Here is a 208-nt window from a genome sequence, read left to right on the forward strand (position 1 = left end):
CCCGCGGGCTCAGGCAATCCACTCACCTCAGCCTCCCAAAGGCGCGGGATTACAGGCTGAGCCACCGAGCCCGGCTATACTTTTAAATTTTATATCATTTACCTATTCTCCCTGCCATGAAGTTGGAATAGGTAAGTTTCATTTTCTTTTCCTTTTTTGAGTTGGAGTTTCACTCCATCACCCAGACTGGAGTGCAGTGGCTGCTCCC

At 49.5% G+C, this 208-nt stretch overlaps 1 protein-coding gene across 1 annotated transcript in view; it reads right to left on the reverse strand.

Annotated features, from left to right (window-relative positions):
• The window catches only part of LOC103262841 (transmembrane protein 161A), a gene marked incomplete at its 3' end in the record, with an annotated part of 13,464 nt that overhangs the window by 8,316 nt on the left and 4,940 nt on the right, over positions 1-208 (reverse strand). The gene's annotated exons all lie outside the window — the stretch shown is intronic.

The sequence above is a fragment of the Carlito syrichta genome, unplaced genomic scaffold (genome assembly GCF_000164805.1).
Source record: "Carlito syrichta isolate Samal-C Ts95f unplaced genomic scaffold, Tarsius_syrichta-2.0.1 Scaffold304631, whole genome shotgun sequence".
In the NCBI taxonomy this organism is placed as follows: Eukaryota; Metazoa; Chordata; class Mammalia; order Primates; family Tarsiidae; genus Carlito; species Carlito syrichta.